Genomic DNA, 14566 nt, shown 5'->3' on the forward strand with positions numbered 1-14566 from the left:
ATGGATTTGGACAGATCAAACTATCATTATGTACTGTGTGAAGCTTAAAGGAGGAAGAAAACATCCAGCACTTCTTTGGCAGATGTCCAGGTTTAAGGTAATATAGGGTGGCCTTCCTTGGAAAAGTTTGGTTAACAGCAGTGGAAATAATCCAGGTGCTCAATGGAGACAACAGGACTAGCGAATTTTATCACTGTACCCTTACCATACCTAAATGAACTAGTAAAGAATATAACCAGTAACAAATGTTCTTAAAATTATCACCAAAATTTAATTTAAGACTAATAAATTTTATAGTATGTACGTAAATTCAACTACCCGACAGGCGACGACGTTTGTCAATGTCGTAAGTTTTGCATTTTTAACTTCAAAAGAAACTAAAAATCTTATTCGAAAATGATAACTTCTAGATATTAAGTTGGAAATAAAAAACATTTTACAACTACTACTACTACTGAAATCCATCATTTTTTCAAATGTTATGTAAAGCTAATCAAAAAAAAATATTTTGATAATTTGTTCATAACATAATCATCACATTATGTTCAATGAAATGGTTTTATTCATAAAAAGTATTATTTAAACAACAGCTAAGTCACATCTTAAAAGAAAAATGCTAAATCGAAAAATGTTATGCCCTGCACAGTGCACATTGGATAAGTTATTAAAGCCAATAAAAGACTTATTGCTTTGAACAACTTTATAAATACGAATTTTGATTTCAAAATATGAATTTGTTAAGACAGTCTTATGCATTTACCACACAAATTATTCCCAGTGCCCACATTATCAATTAAGTACATTAAATTAAAAACATGTTTAAGTAATAAAGGATACAGTCAACATTTAAATATTTTCAAAAATGTTGAATTTTTTATTTATGCTTACATTGAAGTGTATTTCCATACTTCTGGTAACACTTTGAAACTAACTGACCGTTTAACCAAAATTAAGTCTTGTTACTTCATTTTATATGGCATTGCATGACTTCCGATACAATACAGATTTGTTTTTACTTTAGAAGTCATAAAAGTTTCATTCTAAAATAAGGGAGATTGTTAAACACAATTGATTGAATATTTTCCATTATGCTACTAATGATGCGAAACATAAACCAAGCAAGGTTGTGCTCCAAAATAGGTTTTAAAAGTTTAATAAATTGAGTCTCATTTAAAATGTTTTTTTCAATACATATCACATGAGAAATTTAGGTATAATGTATAGCTGTGGAATTTTTCATAAGACTGTGAGAAAAAATTGCTAAAGAGTCAACTGCAGCCATAAATTGATTGCTTTTTATGTTAAGCTTCTCAATTTCACAGATAACTTTGAAAAATATAAACCATTGAATTTTTTAAATAAATATTAACAAAGAGTGTATTTTCATTGATAAAAGCTTCTCGTGGCTTATCTGCTTTTTCAATACGAGCAAGAAACATAAAGAAATAAATAAAATAAAAAGATGTTCTCTTTAATGAATTTGAAAAATTGATTTGCCTTTTTTTAGCCAAATAAAATTATATGCGTATCAGGAAACTGTTATAAGATATTCAACTTAAAAAAGCTGAAAATAACATGTTTTAAAATGATTTTGAGTCAGAAGGAAGGGTTTTGCAATTTTGCTTAACACTAGTATAATATAAAAATAAAAAAAAACAGGCTAGGATGCAATGCGGCCCTTCGGCAATTTCGAAAAGAGTTTAAAATTATTAAAGTTAAAACTCTTTCTTGTCCATATCGTCAGGATCAATTTCCGGTAGGACTAAATATTTTTTTTAAAAACTGTCAGTTGATTTTTGTTTAATTTTACCAAAAATTGACAACAATGTTTTTTTTTCAAGAAGAAATAAGTTTTGAGTCAATGTTTGTATTCTTTTTCAAGATATTCAAGTTGAAAATGCATTTTTAATATTTTAAAACAGTACTTTTCTATTTTTTTAATTAAAGAAAAGTGTCAAATTTACTTGTTTTAAGTGACTATCGTTTTTGGTCAGAAAACATTCTAGGTAATAAATATATTTGTTTAGTTTTTTTTTCGATTTATGTAAAAATTATTCATTGATTTCTTTTTCAAGTTCATACTAGTTTTACGTGTTTTCATTTTTTTTATTAAAATGTAATAGCGGAGACCAAGCCTATAAAGAGCGGTTTTATCCGGCTCCCTTCCTTGGAGTTATACAAAGGATTTGGCCCTCCAGGTTGGGGGTTGTGCCGTTGGGATGACTTCCTGGCCACGTAAAAACATCATTGTTGCCAAGCACTAACAAGCCTCGCATATGGACGGATTTACTGTTGACAGCCAACGCAAACGAATAAAGAACAACGAACTTCGCATATGCAAGCGGAATGTTAGGTCCCGTAACAGACCACGAGTGGCCGAAGAATTAGCGGAGGCCCTAGACTGCTGTAAAGCAGACATCACCGCCATACAGGAAATACGATGTGATGGGCCGGGCAAAAAGAGGATGAAAAACTGCGATATTTAACCCGATATAAGCGCACGCCTCCACAGAAGAGAAAGATGACAACACTTAAGATATGTTCTTCGAGCTCTTAGACAATACATATGAGCAGTGTCCTAGCTACGATATTGAAATTGTCCTCGGCGATTGCATAATGCCAAGCTTAGAAGGGTAGACATCTTTGGTGAAATAATCGGGACGAACAGCCTGCACGACGAAACTTCCGACAACGGATTCAGGCTCATAGTTTTTTTGCTGCGGGACGAAACGTCATAGTATGTACGCCAGTACGCGTTTTTCACACCTCAACATCCACAAAGGAACTCGGAGTTCTCCAGATCAATCTACCCTCGACCAGATTGACCATATTGCGATCAACGCCAGACATGCTCCAGCATCATTGATTTCTGAACTATTTGAGTGGCTAACATCGACTCGGACCACTACCTCGTTATAGCCAAGGTAGCACTTCGGGTTTGCAGACCTAAGGCAAAACAGGGAGATGCTGCGAGATGGTACAACGTCGAACGGCTACAATCGCAAGATATCGCCAAATCGTTTTCCGACCAAGTTGCCAACACAGTATGCAGTCAGAAAAGCCGCCTATGTATTGTTGGGTTTCAAGCAGCCACTAACTATAAACCCTTGGTTTGATGAGGAATGCCGGCAGTCAAATGCAGCCAAACAACAGGCTCGGAAAGTGGCGCTGCCTATAAGGATGAGAGCTGCACACGAGCTCCAAAGGCAGAAGCGGAGAGAGAAACACTGACTTCTCAGAAGGAAAAAGATAGACCATGAGAAGCGTGAGGTCAAAAATGTTGAGAGATTTAGAAGTAGGAATAAAATTTTTTTGAACAGGTGAAATGAAATTCAAAGGTACATAAACCTAGAACCGAGGGCTGCAGGGACGAAAGTAGAAACATCATAGTGGAACCGCAATCAATACTGAGGATATGGAAAGACCACTTCTGCAGACTGTATAACGGAAACGACACGAACCGAATTCCGCTGTCAAGCAGGATGATCCATTCAATATACGACGAAAGTCAACAATCGTGTTCTTCTGACTTAGACCAAGTAAAGATTGTCATATCTAAGCTGAAGTCTAACAAAGCCGCGCTGGAGAGGATAGCTTGAATGCCGAGCTCTTTAAAGCAGCAGCAGGAGATAAGTTGGTTAGGAGCATGCACCAACTTATCTGTAAGATATGATTGGAAGAAAACATGACCGATGAATAGAACTTCATAATTGTTTAACCGATCCTGAAAAAAGGAGACCCTCTAAACTGCACCAACTATAGAAGAATCAGTCTACTTAACATTGCTTACAAAATCTTCTCTGCCGTAATACGTGAACGTCTAACGTCAAGAACCTCATAATATGGCTGGGTCGAGGAAAGTCTTCAGGATAGCGCAGTAGAGGAAGACCGCGGGTCAGGTGGCGCGCACAAGTTTCAAGTGACCTCATCCAACTTGAAGCACGAAACTGAAGACATCTAGCTATTGACCGTGCTATATGGAGAAGTTTGTTGGGTGAGGCCCTAGTTCACACCGGAATTTAGCGCCACCTTAAGTTAGTAAGTATTAGATGAACACAAATGCTTTTTCATGAGCTATGAATTTCCGATAAGAATATCATTTTCCCAATTTTCGAGAAAAGCGTGGTGAACGAACCAACAAACTGTCGTAGCATATCTTTCATTGACTTTGTCATGAAATTTTTTTATTGGTGTGATTCCTTGCAACACTCCCTATCCTTTAAACAATCCAATGCACTATCTGGAGGAAAAATGCCGGCAGCAATGATGATATTAACTTAATTTTATAAGGAAAAAATTGGACTGCATTGTCCAATTCCGTCCGCTCGGCGCTGAACTATAGAAAACAGATTTAAAAGCTTTAAGACAAACAAATAATTTTAATCGAACACCTCTTTCAATTTTCTTTTTGAGATTTTCTGCTAAGTAAAATCGAAGTTTTACCACTACTATTTCTACTGTTACTACGAAAAAATGTATATATTCACCTTAAAACGTCGAGAAATATCAAAATTCTCAATTTGACTAATTCAACCGATTACAATCACTTCCAATAAAGGAATATTAAACTCTACAGGAAGGGTTATAGAAATGTATGTATACTATTGATAGCAATATTCTTATTTTAAATCAATGAACCATAGTTTGCAAAATATCGATTTTATCGTTCCAGAGAAAAGAAATATAGTTTTCCCGGAATAAAATTACACAAATTACATTTCTAACGATATCCTCAAAAAAAAAAACAGAGAAGTATTAAATGATTTAATATTAAAAATGGATTCGTTTTGTTTTTGACAATATAAATAATTCATTCGACAGTGATAAATGCATTTAAGTGATCAAAAAGATTCAACCCTTCAATATTAATACGAACAAATCTATTGTGGTGCTTTTTTGAACGAGGATGGGTTGGACTCGTTGGTGTCCAGGGTTCTTCCCAAAGAAAGCAAAAAAACTTGGGCTAAGAGCGTGATTGGAAATGTCATTCAAAGCTACCTCGAAGCAGGCCAAACGTAACGCAGACGAAGCCGAAGCTGAAGCGTGTTTGTGTTTCAGCCGCATAAGAGCTTCAATCTTCAACGTCACTCATTTCTTCTTTGAGATCATTTTCAAATCTTATATGTTTACGCTTTGGTGCGTGTCGCGTCGTCGTGTCGTGCGTTGTAAATGCCAGTATGTGCACTTATCCAACACGTGATTGGGCGTCAAAACGCTTGTTTGCCGACGAAAGTATATTGAACATTTTTGAAGTACATATATGTTCTTTCAACAAATATCTAATATGACTTTTTAGCCTTTCTTAAGACAGCTCTCGAGTGGGGATCGAATTTTAACAACTCGTTGAAGTGAATGACCAGATATTTGGCATTTCTCATTGCTGCTATTATTAATCCATCTGGGAGTGACTTAGAAATGCTTCGACGCCTTGTCGCCGATCGACCTTCACCGTTACTGGACCTTCGGACACAGAAATTTCTTGTAGAAGTGAAACAGTCTGCTAAGATGGGACTCTATCTTCCTGGGTGCAATAATGGGGGACTTCGATAAAGTGTATGTGAGCGAGTCATCAGCGAAAAGAAGACTCTCACATTCGCTGGATGCGGGTTGTTCGCTGGTCAGTTTGCTGAAGAGGAACGTTCCAAGTTAAGAGCCTTGAAATACTCCTGGTCTTATGATTTTCAATGAAGATTTGCATTTTCCCAACTGGACAAAGAAGTTCCTGGAAAAAAGAAATGAAAACAAAATTTTAATTAGACCGGGTGGGAAACCAAGTATCTTTAATTTATACATGAGCGCTTCGATGAAAACGCTTTCAAACGCCTTTTCGACGTCCAGGAAGCAGGCAATCGAGACACGATGACAGTTATTATTCCATTATTCAGGATGGTGTCAGGGATACTTTCTTTGCAGCCAGCTATTTATTTCCTTGAATGCTTTGGGGCCGGGTTTTATTTCCTGGTAACTTCTCTGGAAATGTATGTTGTTGTGGTGTTGAATCGCATTCCGAAACATGGTGTTATTGCACACCAGTTAAGTTTTGACTGCTTGGTAGTCTCTATTGACAGTGTTGAGTCATCTGTGATGAATTCGTTGAAGCCGTTTCCTCAGCCATTGCCTGTGGGCATAGAGGTTTTGTATGTATGCTGGAAGATGTTGGTATCTATCCCTTGAGGCCCTGGAAGCCTTTTGTTGAGCTATGGCTGATCCAATGGCCGATTCGAGTCCTTCGATGGCACTGTCAATTTCTTCGTTGAGGAGATTCCTGTTGGTAGGAGGAAGAGTTAGGCTGCGCTCCATATCATTGTTGAGTTTCTCCACGTCAAGTCTGCATTAGTTAATGCAGTCGTCCGGGAGTCTTCTTATAAGCTCAATAGGAAGGTGTAAGTTGTACTGCTTCGTGGTAGGAATCGATACAAACAGATGAGTACATATAATTCCTAAATTCAAGAAGGACATGTACCAAGTTTGAGGTCGGTTTTGGTTGCGAGATATCACCAGAGAGTGATCGCTGCTATTTTCATACATCCATCCAGTCAACAATAGTTTGTCGTTCAATGTTGATTGTGGAGTCCATCCATTTATGATGCCTTGCATTAAAGTCACCACCGATGATCCAATATTTTGTCTTATTAACACCATTGCAGAGTACGTTAAGGTGATGCTGTATATTTCCTATCAGGTAACTGCATTTGATGTACAGACTGATTAAAGTCAGAATTTCTCCTCTTCTTATGTGCAATTTGATGGCGGTCGCTTCGCTAGTCCGGACCAGTGCTGTCGTTTTCTAAAAGTCCACAGCAGTAAATTCTAAAAACATTTGCATAATTTTTATACAAAAGCAATACGCATGCATTTATATTTTTAAATTCATATTTATTAACTTCCCATAGGAACTTATCATAATGGGTTCGATTTGTCAAATTGAAAATTTTGACATTTCTCGACGTTTCAAGATCCCTAGAGTCAAAATAAAAGATTTTTAGAAAGATGTCTGTGCGTCCGTGTGCACGTACGTTCGTACGTCCGTACGTTCGCGACGTTTTTTTCATTGTCCATAGCTCAAAAACCAGAAGAGATATCGATTTCAAATAAATTTTGTTCTACAGATTTACAAGGCAGAAAGATGCGGAAAGGGCTCTCAAAAAAATTGCGTGGGGGGTTTATTTTTACCATAGCAGTTTGAAAAAAGGTGACCATTTTGGTTAACGAACCAAAAACGCTAGAGACTTGAATTAAATTATATAAAATATATCGTAACGTGATATCAAAGAAGTATATTTTTTTTAAAAATCAATTTAACTGTTTTTTTTATAAATCAAAAAAAAAAACTGAACAAAAAAATTGTCACCTCCAAAATTTTACCACCAATATATGATTTCATTTCCAAAACAATTTTGTACAACGAATAAAAATGTTTTTGACATGAATTGACATCTTTTATCAAAGCTACTTGTGAAAATATGCGCTCTGCATGCACTGCTATGCAGAAAGCATAAAATGGACCCAACAAATGTTTTTTTAAAGGAAACCTTGGAGCATATAATTCGTTTTTAAATTAAAAATAACGCTCCAATATTCTTCGAATTTCAAATCCATACTTATCATACTTTGATGTAAAAGAGCCTTCCATTCATCATTCTTTTTGAATTAAATTTAGAAACAATTGTATAAGCGGGGTAATAATTGGGGTTTTATTTTTTGGATCAATTATTTGGAGGGCTTCTAAACTTTGTCTTGGTATTTATTCTTTTTCTCTTTTGCGTACATAATTCGATATACCTATAGTAATCTCTACACTTATTTATATTTTGTATAACTTCACCTGTTAAACCCCAGAGCAAACTAAAACGTTAGCTTCGAAAATTTCTTATGAACAACGAATTTGAAGAAACGATACAAATGGCAATAGAAAAATGAAAATGCAGTACAAATAAAAAGTGTGCAGTACGGCAGTACAAATATTGCTTTTGCAGTACGTTCGACAGCACTGGTCCGGACCGGAATCCTCTGATCAAAACTTCGCTGGTGTTTGGATAAACTGCAAACTGCATTTTTTTAAATTTTAATTTATTGAACCATAAAAAATTTGTTGTAACTTCACCATATATGAAAAATTTTGTCAAAAGTTACTGTGAACTAAAAGTAGGCGAATGGCAAAAACCTATATAACATCATCGACCTTTACATAAGTTCATTGCCTCATGTTTGACATGATAGAGGAAAAATGTAATAACCCTTCGTTTCATTACACTATTTTTATTAAATTAAATCTATGTTTTGTGATTTATAACAAACAAAATGTTGAGAAATGTGAAAGAAATACAATTTTGTAAGTAAGATTTCCAACCTTTTTTCGAAATACATTTAAAACCATCAATACGTATTTTATGCATTTTAAGTAATTATATTTGCCTCAATTCTCTGTAAACCGAATTCAAGGCGCTTATACGGATGTGTACTTTTGTTTCTATATTTTTAGCAAATTGAACGGATTTGTGTGGTTTTGAAAATCATCATACACCTTAAAGAGTTATCTCTGTGGAGTGAGTATATGAGCAAAATGCAAATTAGCATTGTGATTTCATATTTCAGGTATTTGGAGATGGGATAGTGCAAAATTTGAATCCTAATCTAACAAACGAAATGCACATCCTGATGCAGATATCAGTATCAGCAAGGATTTCCATGGATGCTGCAAATAAGCCAACAGCAATCTCGTTCATGCGTCAAACTACACTACATCCACCATAAATGCATATCATTCAATTTAAATAACAATGAGTTTGGGTAGGAACGAACTTATTTTTGTATTCGTTAAAAAAGATGTATCAGCAAAAGTTTTTGTATTTATATTTGGTATTTTCTGTGATGAACGAACTATACATTTTTATGTGGGATGTGTTTGTATCGCAGGATAAGGCCTAGTTCAAATGAATCATTGGTGCTAAATCGTAATATTTGAACCTTCAGGGAAATTAAAATTTCTATTTTTTACTCATAGGGCATGTGATGAGGGTTTAGTTAGATTGAAATTGTACAAATCAATGCCTTTTCCAACGAACTTCATTTCGATATCATGCTCGTATTTCAACAATACAAATGACAAGAATCTGATAATCGCTGTAACTGATGAATACTTAAAACACAAACGAACAATGAGTAGACCAAAACAATACAATACTTGGCCATATAGACCATAGTCAGATACACATCTCGATTCGTGACGAAACTGTAATTCTGCTATATCGATTCATGATGATTGTAAACTGATACTCTATAGATTTAGAGAGATATTCAATAGCTAGTGCGGTTAACTTCCGATTGTATCCTTAATTCAGAACAATGAACGACCTAAGGTTTATTTCACAGAGTTGATTCTTGAAGGTGTGATTAGGTCCATCCAATATGATCTGTGTTCCTAAGTAAACTTAAAGTTAATATGTACGTGTCAATATTTGTATATTCAAAGTTTTTAAAACAAGAGTTCGAGATATTAGAAAACGCTTTAAATACTTATTTGATTTTTGACCACAGATCCAGAAACAATATTTTTCTTATCTCTGATACTTCCCATCCCGTCTGTCGATTTTTCTTGCTTAAAAGTTTGTCTATATGTACTCGTATTAATTTTTACCAAATTTGCGTACTATTTTTTGTAGATTTTATTTTTTATCAAAAAACGCACTGTTGGAATTTTATATAAAAGTATTGAATATCGAAAACAATATTTTCTTTGAAATAAAACAAGTTTGAAGCCATTAATTTTAATTTTTAAAAAGCTATTTGAGTCGAAAGTAAATATTTACCAAGTCTTAGTATTGTTTTTTTTGTTTGAGTTTTATTTTTTGTAAAATCTGTCAATTCGATTTTTTTCAAAATTTTATCGAATATTGAAAACAATATTTCTTATAAAATAAAATAAGTTTAAAGCCTAAATTTTAAGGTTTTGAAAAGATATTTGAATCGATATTCAATTTTTACCAACTTTCTCAAAATTTTATCAGATGTAAAAACATTATTCTTCGTCGCACAAAATTATTTGAAGATGATATCATATCATATTTTCGTCGTAAAATTTTTGTTTTCAGTTTTTTTGATTTATAAAAACCACCCACGCAATTTTCTTGAGAGCCCTTTCTGCATCTTTCTACCTTATTATCTGTATAACAAAATGTATTTGAAGTCAATATCTACTCTGGTTCTTGAGCTATGGAGGACGAAAAAAACGTCGCGAACGTACGGATGTACAAACGTACGTACACACGCACGCACAGACATCTTTCTAAAAATCTTTTATTTAGACTCTAGGGACCTTGAAACGTAGACAAATTTCAAAATTTTCAATTCTACACAAACTGAAGTTCCTGACACTCGTCTAGTTTTTGAGAAATCACTTTTTCATGACAAGAATTACTCTTGAAGTATTTGTCAATTCCTCGCAAGAGGCAGTACCCGCGAAAATTATTTTTTTTTTTAAATTAAGGTGGCACAGGCAGGGATTGAACCCTAGACCCCTTGCATGACAGTCCAACGCACTAACCATCATGCCACGGGTACTGTTACTATTTTTATTATAATTAATATTATTATTGTTGGTTATTGGCATAGTTTTTGACCTACCCCAGGGTTTTTGGCTTACTCCAAGTCCCAGGCTATCCATGCGTATCGTCACTCTATCTTTCATTTGTTCGTCCTCGAGGTCTCTTGTTCTCAGGTCTCAATTTTGCTGTCATTTTTGTCCATCTTTTGTCCTAAAGTCGAGATAGATAAACTGTCCAGCTTTATTATAACCTTACTCTTCTATTTATGACATCAATAATTAAATTAAGGAATTACAAAGCCAACTGAGGAAAATCGGAATAAGTTCAAACAAACTAGAAAGACCTATATACTTGTTCAGTTACTAGAGTACTTAAAAATCTTGACATTCACAAATCCGCTGGCCCGGATAGTGTCCCCGCTAGAACCGTGTAGAATTTAATGCTTCGAAAACTCAAAGCTGTCTACTGTCACAAAAGCGTAACCTTTCCCCTTTGCCACTATCCATGAGTGGTACTTGCATCGAGGAGACCGAACAGCTTTCAGTCTTAGGTATGGGGATTACAAACCACTTGTTGTGGAGTGATCACTTATTTGAAATCGCCAAAAATGCTGCTAAGTGTTTAGGTTTTCCTCAAAGGTGCAAGAAGTTTTTTACTCCTACCCTTGAGCCCAATTTCGAACGTACTGTAAAGTACAGAGATTCTTTTTTCAGTCGCACCACACGAATGTGGAATGCTTTACTAGACTCAATGTTTCCCACTCATTACAATATGCAGACATTCAAAACCAATGTGCATCGGTATCTACTTTCTAATCCTATCCTTCCTTCTTAATTGCTCGCACTGTGATTAATCATGATAAGGGTATTCATATTCATAACCCCTTGAGTGCGCGTATAATATAAAAAAAAATCCTTAGCTGATCAAGTGTTTTTTAAAGTCAAGCTAATTGTTTGTAGATAGTACATAACGGATCGGTAGAATATAAGAGTCGAAGATAGGTTCGATTTTGTCGGCATTTTAGTCCAATTGTAAAATATGTATGTTTAGGCAGAAAGAGAGTTAGGCTTTTTATAAAAATTGATTACCTTTTAAATACACACTTTTTAATATTTTAATAAATTGAAGAAATCTTCTTTTTGGAATGAATTTGCTTTTATTGCTCTAGAATTAATATTTAAACATTTTTTTTAAAGAATATAAATGTCCCATAAGCAGAAAGGCGTAAATACTGGTTAATTGAAATATATATTATCCGTTTGACCTCTCGAGAAGAGATTCTAACTCGTGTAATTCGTGTATACCTTAATGCACCTATTTCTTTTCATACAAGAATGAAACATTTTTCTAGCATCAGCTCCAATCGAGCAAGTAACTGAAAATAATACTTAAAAGAGGCTGGGATGCGACCCACACTGATAACTTCGCATTCCGTCTGTCTACTTGTCTTGCTTAAAAGGTTGGTAGGTTTTCGATTTTTGCTAAAAAAAGTTGTCAGTTTAATTATTCTAAAAAAAAATTAAAATGTTTGCATATGATGAAAAAACGTCAATTTGATTTTTCTCAAACTTTTACCGAACATTCGGTAACAATAATTTTCATCTGGTAAAAATAGTTTAAAGCCATAATCTTAAATTTTTGAAAAGAGATTTAAGTCGAAAATCAATTTTTACCAACTTTGAGTAATGTTCTTTTATGAATTTATAATTTAAAAAAAAAACACTATCAATTCGATTTGTTTCAAAATTTGACCAGATGTTAAAAACGTTATTCTTCGTTGCACGCAATTCTTTTGGCGATAAAATCGTTTTTTGTTCGTAAATTTTTCCAGGTAAATGATATTTTTTTTTCAGTTTTTGTTGATTTACAAAAAAACCGTTAATTCGATTTAATTCTAAAAATATACTGGGTTGGTATCACGTTGCAATATATAATACTAAAATTAATTGAAGTCTCTAGCGCTATTGGTTCGTGAGATATTTAGGACTAACCAAAATGTGTACCTTTTTTTAAACTGCTATGGTAAAAAAAACCACCCACGCAATTTTCTTGAAAGCCTTTTCTGCATCTTTCCGCCTTATTATCTGTATAACAAAATTTATTTGAAGTCGATATCTTTTCTGATTCTTGAGTTATGGACGGAAAACGTCGCGAACGTACGTACACACGAACGCACAGACATCTTTCTAAAAATCTTTTATTTCGCAATTTTCGGCAAATTGCCTTGCAAACAAATAAGCTTTATCAATAGAGCTAACTAAAGGTGTGTCATTGACAACAAGCGTAAAAACCGAGGAAAAGGAAGAGTTAATGAGGTTTTTTCTTACTGTATTTGGACATTGCAGTCTTTTTGGTCATGAAAAAATTGGGCCTTCGAATAAGGGCTCTGCAGGCGATCCTGGCTCGTTTGAACCTTTTTTGGTTTTCCTCAGTAGGGTTGGCTCTAAAACACTGTAAGCTCACCTATTTCTCCCTGATAACCTCTTTGCAGCTTGAATCAAACCATGATTTAGTCTTAGGTTAGGTTAGGTTATAGTGGCTGTCCAAGATGGAAACGGACACACTTAGGCCACTTTAATGGCCCAATGTGATACCACATGAATCTTGAGCCCTCCTCCTAAGCTCAATGGAACCAGCTTGAGTCCCTTACTAAACGTGAGAGGCTGATTATACCGATAAGATTTAGATCGTTGAAGAATAATTCTCTTAAGTAATTCTTGCGTTTTCGAGCTAGAGCAGTGCATGTGCAGAGAAGATGAACAACCGTTTCGTCTTCTGCAAAACTCATTTGAGAATACGTCTAGTCTCGTGGCGTGCTTTCCTATTAGACAGTGCCCGGTTATGACACCTATTATCGAGCTTATAGGCGATCTGCTTAGAGAGAGCAAGCACCTTGAACGTTTTAAATCCAGTGTTGGCCAGATGTTTTTTACGACTTGACACGTGGTGATGTTGTTGCACCTGGTTCCTGCCCTCCCCACAGCGTCTTGCATTAGCAGCAGTTTACAAGCAGTGATTGGTATGCCAGTACTTGCCAAACGTGGTAGGATAGGGTGTACGGTTCCTGGTGAGTTCATCTGCCTTACAGTTACCTGGAATGTCTCTATGGCCCGGCACCCAGCAAACGTGAATATTAAACTGTTGCGCCATCTCCATTAGAGATGATCGACAGTTATGAACTGTTATAGAGTTTGTAGAGACAGAGTACAGAGATTTGATAGCGGCCTGGCTATCAGAGAAAATACCTATATCAGATGTTGATATTACGTTTTCTTTAAGCCCGGCCAAGACTTCCTTTATCGCCAAAAGTTCCGCCTGGAACACGCTACAATGAATATGAGAAGGCGGAATGAGAGGCTTAATTTCAGTCGTTCAGAGTACACACCTCCACCAACCCCTTTCTTTGTTTTTGACCCATGATATAGTCTTAGGTTTAATACTTTTAATCCTATTCGGGATAAAAGTTTTCATTCCCAGATGAACTATACTGGTAATCATATCTGCACTAGAGCTTACGTCTCTCATAACAGACTCTGAGAGATTGCTTTAGATTAAAATGCCCAAAAAAAAAATACAAATTTTCTGGCATCTTAATTTTTGTGACCCTTCTTAACTTTTGTATTTTAACTGTTAAATAGATCATATTTAGACATTTGTTGGTATCATGGAATGGTTTTATATGCAAGGAGTGATCCAAATTCAATAGTTAGACCACACTTTGCTGGAACAGTGTTCCAAAAATGTCTAATAATAAGCGCCCAAAAACTCGTCCTTATGTTAAGAGTTTGACAGAATTAAGAGTCTTGATTCTCCCTTGGACTAAAAAGGCACAGTTGACTCTTACAATCGGTTGACAGGAGATGTAATCAAATTTGAAAATTTAAAACAAATAGAATTATTAATTAATTATTAATCATTTAGGTTATTTTGAAAGGAGTCTAAGCAACCAAACATGTTTGAAGGCCAAATTAATAAGTTAAATATTATATATCTTAATGAACAAGGAGAAAAGAATTTATTTT

Source organism: Eupeodes corollae, chromosome 1 (genome assembly GCF_945859685.1).
Source record: "Eupeodes corollae chromosome 1, idEupCoro1.1, whole genome shotgun sequence".
In the NCBI taxonomy this organism is placed as follows: domain Eukaryota; kingdom Metazoa; phylum Arthropoda; class Insecta; order Diptera; family Syrphidae; genus Eupeodes; species Eupeodes corollae.